At 41.9% G+C, this 7481-nt stretch overlaps 1 long non-coding RNA gene across 1 annotated transcript; it reads left to right on the top strand.

Moving 5' to 3' along the window:
• The first annotated feature begins 3049 nt into the window (after positions 1 to 3049).
• LOC140104975 (uncharacterized) lies at positions 3050 to 6186 on the top strand. Its single transcript, XR_011850466.1, has 3 exons — positions 3050 to 3149; positions 5512 to 5663; positions 5732 to 6186. It is a non-coding gene; the product is annotated as an uncharacterized lncRNA (long non-coding RNA).
• Positions 6187 to 7481: the final 1295 nt, after the last annotated feature.

Here is a 7481-nt window from a genome sequence, read left to right as displayed (position 1 = left end):
TGACACCAGCACCACCAGCCTGACCCGCTGATACAAGGCAGGATGGATCCATGACACCACCACCACCAGCCTGAGCCGCTGATACAAGGCAGGATGGATCCATGACACCACCAGCACCAGCCTGAGCCGCTGATACAAGGCAGGATGGATCCATGACACCACCACCACCAGCCTGACCCGCTGATACAAGGCAGGATGGATCCATGACACCATCACCACCCGCCTGACCCGCTGATACAAGGCAGGATGGATCCATGACACCACCACCACCAGCCTGACCCGCTGATACAAGGCAGGATGGATCCATGACACCACCACCAGCCTGAGCCGCTGATACAAGGCAGGATGGATCCATGACACCACCACCACCAGCCTGAGCCGCTGATACAAGGCAGGATGGATCCATGCTTTCATGTTGTTGTACCAAATTCTGACCCTACCATCCGAATGTCGCAGCAGAAATCGAGACTCATCAGACCAGGCAACGTTTTTCCAATCTTCTACTGTCCAATTTCCATGAGCTTGTGCAAATTGTAGCCTCAGTTTCCTGTTCTTAGCTGAAAGGAGTGGCACCCGGTGCGGTCTTCTGCTGCTGTAGCCCATCTGCCTCAAAGTTGGACGTACTGTGCGTTCAGAGATGCTCTTCTGCCTACCTTGGTTGTAACGGGTGGCGATTTGAGTCACTGTTGCCTTTCTATCAGTTCAAACCAGTCTGCCCATTCTCCTCTGACCTCTGGCATCAACAAGGCATTTCCGCCCACAGAGCTGCCGCTCACTGGATGTTTTTTCTTTTTCGGACCATTCTCTGTAAACCCTAGAGATGGTTGTGCGTGAAAATCCCAGTAGATCAGCAGTTTCTGAAATACTCTGACCAGCCCTTCTGGCACCAACAACCATGCCACGTTCAAAGGCCTCAAATCACCTTTCTTCCCCATACTGATGCTCGGGAGAACTGCAGGAGATTGTCTTGACCATGTCTACATGCCTAAATGCACTGAGCTGCCGCCATGTGATTGGCTGATTAGAAATTAAGTGTTAACGAGCAGTTGGACAGGTGTACCTAATAAAGTGGCCGGTGAGTGTAGATTGTAGTGCAAATGCTTAGAAAAGGCAGAAAGGAAGATTTGCACTGCAACCTGTCTTTAGTGAAAATTAGTTCCCTGGTGACAGGTTCCCTTTAGTATTATATATGGAAATAATACAGGTATCATATTGCACTATTATATGGACACTCCATGGCAGAGTTATCCATTCGCTATATGACACCATTATATGGGCTCAATGTAGTATTATTAATACAGGCACCATATTGCACTATTATTTGGCCACATTATATGGACACTGTATGGCAGTATTATGTAGGCAGGTTATATGGACACTGTATGGCAGCATTATGTAGGCTCTTTATAGTACTATTATATTATGCGGGCAGGTTATATGGACACTGTATGGCAGTATTATGTAGGCAGGTTATATGCACACTGTATGGCAGTATTATTTAGGCTCATTATAGTACTATTAATGCGGGCAGGTTATATGGACACTATGGCAGTATTATGCGGGCAGGTTATATGGACACTATGGCAGTATTATGCGGGCAGGTTATATGGACACTGTATGGCAGTATTATGTAGGCAGGTTATATGGACACTGTATGGCAGTATTATGTAGGCTCTTTATAGTACTATTATTGCAGGCAGGTTATATGGACACTGTATGGCAGTATTATGTAGGCAGGTTATATGGACACTGTATGGCGGTATTATGTAGGCTCTTTATAGTACTATTAATGCGGGCAGGTTATATGGACACTGTATGGCAGTATTATGTAGGCAGGTTATATGGACACTGTATGGCAGTATTATGTAGGCAGGTTATATGGACACTGTATGGCGGTATTATGTAGGCAGGTTATATGGACACTGTATGGCAGTATTATGTAGGCAGGTTATATGGACACTGTATGGCAGTATTATGTAGGCAGGTTATATGGACACTGTATGGCGGTATTATGTAGGCTCTTTATAGTACTATTAATGCAGGCAGGTTATATGGACACTGTATGGCAGTATTATGTAGGCAGGTTATATGGACACTGTATGGCAGTATTATGTAGGCTCTTTATAGTACTATTATTGCAGGCAGGTTATATGGACACTGTATGGCAGTATTATGTAGGCAGGTTATATGGACACTGTATGGCGGTATTATGTAGGCTCTTTATAGTACTATTAATGCGGGCAGGTTATATGGACACTGTATGGCAGTATTATGTAGGCAGGTTATATGGACACTGTATGGCAGTATTATGTAGGCAGGTTATATGGACACTGTATGGCAGTATTATGTAGGCTCTTTATAGTACTATTAATGCGGGCAGGTTATATGGACACTGTATGGCAGTATTATGTAGGCAGGTTATATGGACACTGTATGGCAGTATTATGTAGGCAGGTTATATGGACACTGTATGGCGGTATTATGTAGGCTCTTTATAGTACTATTAATGCAGGCAGGTTATATGGACACTGTATGGCGGTATTATGTAGGCTCCGGATGGGATGTGATGGGGCGCTGTATGGCCACCGCCTGTACAAACGGATCATGTGACAATCTGGGACCCATAACAAATACACAGAGAATAGATTTGTGAGCGTTTCGCTTTGCTTAATACGTTCCGGACATGTACGTGCGGGGCCCATCTGCTGGCAGCGCAGTCGTCTTTCCCACCGTTTCTCGTACACAGACGGGATCGGCTTCAGCTGCCGCCTCTTACATCTGGGGGGAACAGATGTTTGGGAGAAGGAGACATTTCTCCAGATTTAACATATTTCTCATATCAATATACAATGGGGACATTTGTTCCCTGGTACAAGGGTCACAGCCAGGTCTCTCCTGGCAGCCAATCCCTTTAAGAGCGAACCAGATTTATAGCCGCCTGGCATCATAATAAATGGAGGGGTCAGATTTGGGGTCTACACCGTGTTCTCCGAGGGGTGAGGTGGAGAAATGATACATTTTATTGCACAATTTCTATTACTATTGTCAGTGACATTGGTAGAAGTGCAGAATAATCCCTGTAATCTGCATCAGGATTATCAGACCTTGTGGATTATTGGGACCAATGGCAGATTGTCAGGATCTCTGGAGTATGTACTATATATAATTGCTGTGTATGTACTATATACAGGTGCTATGTGTCTGCTGTGCATGTATTATATATAGGCGCTATATGTCTGCTGTGTATGTACTATATATAATTGCTGTGTATGTACTATATATAATTGCTGTGTATGTACTATATACAGGTGCTTTATGTCTGCTGTGTATGTACTATATACAGGTGCTTTATGTCTGCTGTGTATGTACTATATACAGGTGATATGTGTGCTGTGTATGTACTATATATAGGTGCTATATGTTTGCTGTGTATGTACTATATATGGGTGCCATATGTCTGCTGTGTATATATTATATATAGGTGCTATGTGTGCTGTGTATGTAATATATATAGGGGCTATGTGTCTGCTATGTATGTACTATATATAGGTGCTTTATGTTTGCTGTGTATGTACTATATATAGGTGCTCTATGTCTTCTGTGTATGTACTATATATAGGTGCTATATGTCTGCTGTGTATGTACTATATACAGGTGCTATATGTCTGCTGTGTATGTACTATATATAGGGGCTATGTGTCTGCTATGTATGTACTATATATAGGTGCTTTATGTCTGCTGTGTATGTACTATATATATAGGTGATATATGTCTGCTGTGTATGTACTATATACAGGTGCTATGTTTGCTGTGTATGTACTATATATAGGTGCTATATATCTGCTGTGTATGTACTATATATAGGTGCTATGTTTGCTGTGTATGTACTATATATTAGGTGCTTTATGTCTGCTGTGTATGTACTATATACAGGTGCTATGTGTGCTGTGTATGTACTATATATAGGTGCTTTATGTCTGCTGTGTATGTACTATATATAATTGCTGTGTATGTACTATATATAGGTGATTTATGTTTGCTGTGTATGTACTATATATAATTGCTGTGTATGTACTATATATAGGTGATTTATGTTTGCTGTGTATGTACTATATATAGGTGCTTTATGTCTGCTGTGTATGTACTATATATAGGTGATATATGTCTGCTGTGTATGTACTATATACAGGTGCTATGTTTGCTGTGTATGTACTATATATAGGTGCTATATGTCTGCTGTGTATGTACTATATACAGGTGCTATATGTCTGCTGTGTATGTACTATATATAGGGGCTATGTGTCTGCTATGTATGTACTATATATAGGTGCTTTATGTCTGCTGTGTATGTACTATATATATAGGTGATATATGTCTGCTGTGTATGTACTATATACAGGTGCTATGTTTGCTGTGTATGTACTATATATAGGTGCTATATATCTGCTGTGTATGTACTATATATAGGTGCTATGTTTGCTGTGTATGTACTATATATTAGGTGCTTTATGTCTGCTGTGTATGTACTATATACAGGTGCTATGTGTGCTGTGTATGTACTATATATAGGTGCTTTATGTCTGCTGTGTATGTACTATATATAATTGCTGTGTATGTACTATATATAGGTGCTTTATGTCTGCTGTGTATGTACTATATATAATTGCTGTGTATGTACTATATATAGGTGATTTATGTTTGCTGTGTATGTACTATATATAGGTGCTTTATGTCTGCTGTGTATGTACTATATATAGGTGATATATGTCTGCTGTGTATGTACTATATACAGGTGCTATGTTTGCTGTGTATGTACTATATATTAGGTGCTTTATGTCTGCTGTGTATGTACTATATACAGGTGCTATGTGTGCTGTGTATGTACTATATATAGGTGCTTTATGTCTGCTGTGTATGTACTATATACAGGTGCTATTTGTGCTGTGTATGTACTATATATAGGTGCTATATGTCTGCTGTGTATGTACTATATACAGGATCCTATATGTCTGCTGTGTATGTACTATATAGGTGCTATATGTCTGCTGTGTATGCACTTAATGGTTTTATATGTCTGTTGTGTGTGTCCTGTATATGTGCTATACATCTACTGTGAGTCCTATACGGGTGCTATATGTATACTGTGTGTAATCTATAGGTGTATACTGTGTATTTGCTATATGGCTATTATGTATGCTCTGTATGGATGCTACATGCCTGCTATGTGTGTCCTTTCTATGTGCTATATGTCTATGTGTATTTTATGTGTGATAAGTGCCTGCTGTATGTACTGTATGGATGCTATATGTCTGCTGTGTGTCCTCTCCAAGCTCATCATTATGACAAAACAAGGCCCATAGCAGGTTCTGTACATAGAACCAAACCTTGAAATTCTATAGCAAAAAAGGTTCTGGTTCCTAAACCCATATTAACCACAGGACTTGAATTGTGAGTCCAGAACTCTAGAGCCACTTATGTGTAGGCTGTAATTAATGTAAATGTCTCCTGCAGGCCTCCGTCACGTAATAAATCTGTCGCTGCCTCCTCGCCTGCCGTGATGGATGCCAACTCGCAGGTTAAATATCTGGCAATCAATAATTCAAATAACTGGACCCATCCATTATAATGTGTCATAATAGGGGAACGAGGCGTCCTAGCCCAAGGTAAAGTAAGTGCCCCCCTCCCCCAAGTCCTTGTGAAATAAATATGTTAAATTGATCGCTTCCTCTAGATGTCTGGTCTGGAAAAATAATCCCCCTCCTCGGCTTTGATAATCTAGAAGAAGGCACTAAGACAAGATGAGTGCCACCGCCGCTCCGGCCCAAGCCAAGCTCCTTATCAAGACCAGACAGACAGTTCTGCAGATGAAATCTTACACAGTATTGAATGAAACCGTGAATTATTTACATAGAGCCCTCAAGGCTTTTGTGCCACAAGACTAGATCACCTCTCCGGGTGAAATCTAAGACCTCTCCTCGCCTGCCCCCTCGAGAGAATCCAAGTACACGAGGAAATGAATCATAACACAAGAAAGGAAGAAGAAACAGAACTGCAACAATGTATCAGTGCATTCTAAATAAACAATAAACAACATTTCAAAAGCTCAAACTAAACATTGGAAGCAAAACCTGAGATTGTGGAATGTTACAAATCTGAAACAATGTATCAGTGCATTCTAAATAAACAATAAACAACATTTCAAAAGCTCATATTAAACATTCGGAATAAAAACTGAAGAAACAAAACCTGAGATTGTGGAATGTTACAAATCTGAAACAATGTATCAGGCGAACTCTATAGGCGTTCGATAGGGGGCCGGCGGTGTGAAGGATGCGGCTGATGAGGGAATCCAGACTAATGCTCCCTCTTCTAGCGCAGGCCACAAGGTGACCTTCTGCTAATGAACATGTGAAATAAAGAACCCACTTTTCAATTGATCTAAAAATACCAGCAGCGAGACTGTAAATGGTTTATGGCAGGTCATAGAGAGTTAAAGCAACGCAGGTTTTTTTTTTTTCCGTTTTTTTTAATGCCGCTGACTTACTACGGGAAGAATGGGAGATGGGGACCTGCCGATATAGGACTGTAAAACCTCATCAGTGGGACACACTAGAGGCGAGGGAGGTGACATGTAAAGCCGGGCCCATTGCCAGACTCCCCCCTCCCCCGACTATGCTGCTATTGGGTGACTAGAGCTGAGATACAATGGCATATAAGGAAAATAGCACAATGATATAGCAAGTATACAGTATATAATGTATATGAATCCTATATCATATGTTAATGCAGATGGATTATCATCAAGGAGCTCAAATCAGCTGCAGATATAGAACCTACAATGTAACCCAGCAAGTGATATCATAGAGACACAGAGACTGCAGTGTATGGCCATAAGAGATGCTAACAGGTTATAAAGAAGAGTCTTATTCCAGAGCCCTTCTGTTAAACATCATGGGCCAATATTTGTCTTGTACTGAGGCAAAGTCACAGATGGGTTTACACTCCAGAGCTGCATTCACTATTCTGCTGGTGGTGCAGTCACTGGGGGTCATTTACGGTCCTTTTTGCGCAGATTTTCCCTGAATTGCCCCGGGTTTTTGGCGCATGCGATCGGATTGTGGCGCATCGACGCCGGCATGCATGTGACGGAAATCGTGGGCGTGGCCGTACAAAAACCCGACGGATTCAGATAAACCGGGGCATTTAAAAACAAAAAAAAATGTCACTGCACACGCGCTTACCTGCACCCGGCCCGGCTTGGAGAAGTTCAGTGCATTGCGATGAACTTCAGCGCAGCAGCGACACCTGGTGGACGTCGGAGGAACTACTTTAGTGAATCGCCGGAAGACCCGAATCCACCGCAGAGAACGCGCCGCTGGATCGCGAATGGACCGGGTAAGTAAATCTGCCCCAATGTGTACATACATGACATAACTTATCCTGTACTGATCCTGAGTTACATACAGTATTATTCCCCAGAG

Source organism: Engystomops pustulosus, chromosome 10 (genome assembly GCF_040894005.1).
Source record: "Engystomops pustulosus chromosome 10, aEngPut4.maternal, whole genome shotgun sequence".
NCBI lineage: Eukaryota > Metazoa > Chordata > Amphibia > Anura > Leptodactylidae > Engystomops > Engystomops pustulosus.
This window is presented reverse-complemented; position numbering and strand designations above follow the sequence as displayed.